The sequence below is a fragment of the Hibiscus syriacus genome, unplaced genomic scaffold (assembly GCF_006381635.1).
Source record: "Hibiscus syriacus cultivar Baekdansim isolate YM2019G1 unplaced genomic scaffold, ASM638163v2 tig00111648_pilon, whole genome shotgun sequence".
Taxonomy (NCBI): Eukaryota; Viridiplantae; Streptophyta; class Magnoliopsida; order Malvales; family Malvaceae; genus Hibiscus; species Hibiscus syriacus.
In genome coordinates this window covers 61,943-63,847 of record NW_024063145.1, presented here as the reverse complement: position 1 = coordinate 63,847, position 1,905 = coordinate 61,943, and the positions used below count along the sequence as shown (strand labels likewise).

The 1,905-nt window shown below is 35.0% G+C and overlaps 1 long non-coding RNA gene across 1 annotated transcript; it reads right to left on the bottom strand.

Annotated features, from left to right (window-relative positions):
• Nucleotides 1-1,291: 1,291 nt before the first annotated feature.
• On the bottom strand, nucleotides 1,292-1,627 carry LOC120166876. The gene is made up of 3 exons (XR_005519978.1): nucleotides 1,593-1,627; nucleotides 1,412-1,513; nucleotides 1,292-1,317 (listed from the first exon to the last, which is right to left on the bottom strand). It is a non-coding gene; the product is annotated as an uncharacterized LOC120166876 (long non-coding RNA).
• Nucleotides 1,628-1,905: the final 278 nt, after the last annotated feature.

Here is a 1,905-nt window from a genome sequence, read left to right as displayed (position 1 = left end):
TAACAGCTGCTCCTGGGTCCTACATGCTCTCTGTATATATTCACACTGCACTACTTCCTATACCTTTCCCCAATATTATATTCTTAATTTAATTTGTAGAGTAGAAAACTTCATAATCAATATATCATATAATAATTGCATAAAGTGCATAAATGGTCACTACAGCAAAATAGATTTTTTACGGTTTTTTTTTTTATCTTTAGCGATATTTATAAGCGTCGTTAAAAATACATACGGCGTTAAGGCAAACACCACGAAAACCGTCGTTAAAAATAGTGTCGTTAAAGTTCGCGGTATTTTTTTAACAAAAAATGCCGCAATATGTATTGATATTTAGCGGCATTTGTCACACAAACGCTGCAATAGGTGTTGATATTTAACGGCGTTTATCATAAAAACTCCGCAATAGGTGTTGATATTTAGCGACGTTTTTTAGACAAACGTCGTAATAGGTTATGATGTTTAGCGGCGTTTTTATCTAAAATGTCGTAGTAGGTGTTGATATTTTGTGACGTTTTTCTCACAAACGCCGCAGTAGGTGTTGATGTTTTGCGGCGTTAAGGTCTGTATATAGCCTAGAAACGCCGCTAAATGTATGATATATTGCAGTGTTTTTTTTACAAACGCCGTTAAATAACACAGAATTTAACAATCCTAAAAATTATGCTTGATTACCCCAAAACTATTTTTTCAACCTGTTCCATTATCCAACAAACAAAACAATAATAACATCAAACTCTATATCCATAACAAACAACATCAAATCCAATATAATAAATAAAAGTTTTCATTAACGTAATATAAGTTCAGTTACACAAGGTTCAGTAGAATGCTCATTACATAAATGAGACTACGATGGTGGATTCTGAGGTTGCGTTTTCTGAATCATCAACATCATATCATTGAGTCGTTTTTCAAATTCTTCACATCTTTGCTGATATGTTGCTTCTCTCTGTTCTGCCGCTGCTTCTTTCTCTACTTCTGCTACTGCTCTGGCTGCTTCTGCTGCTCTCTCTCTGCTTCCCTTGCTTCATTTTCTGCTTTCAAGTTAGCCATTTGTTGATCCATCTCAGCCAACTTTTCTTTTAAACGACAAACTTCTTGGTGGGAAGATCGAGACTATGATGACATATATTGTGATGAACTGGATCCAAAATATTTGGTGAGAGTAACGAATGATCCTTGACAGCGCACCCGACCATATCTTTCAGGACCCAATACGTCATTAATAGCTTGGTTTTTAATGTCATCATCATTAACAATACCTTGACTCGAAGCAGTAACATGATACTCCGCCTTTTTCTCCCTCAATTTTTCCTAATAAAGTGAATAATTAATTAAAATAAAAAATGTCATGGTACAAATATAAATAAAGTCAGGTAAATTTAAAACATCTACCCAAAAAATGTACCATAATTTCTGCAGCGTCAGCAGTCATAGGAGTACCATCCTTTTTCGTATGTGTCAAATCGAAGAGTTGGATTAGACCAACTTTCGAACCGGATGTATTTTCCTACAATTTACCATAATATAATTACTACGAGTTAGTATGTACATGGAATACAAAAAACTATTTCAATAATCTATAATACCTCCTCATGAGCTATACAAGCAAAACTCTTCGATCCAGCCATGTGCATAAACTTTTGTTATTGCCTGCTAGCAACACCAATATGCTCTCGGTCCTACAATGTCAAACAACCACTTTTAATGACGATTTACAATTCGTTACAATTATTTCTGAAAAATACATCATACCTGTCCTTTTTGTGAACTCCAAAATCTGACTACATCTTCTCATTGGTACCTGAGCATTCCTGGTGGGACTGTTTGCAACTTCTCTTCAAGGCTGAGATCATTCTTTAAGTATTTCTTCTTTAAGGAGCTCTTGTGATCCCTCCATCT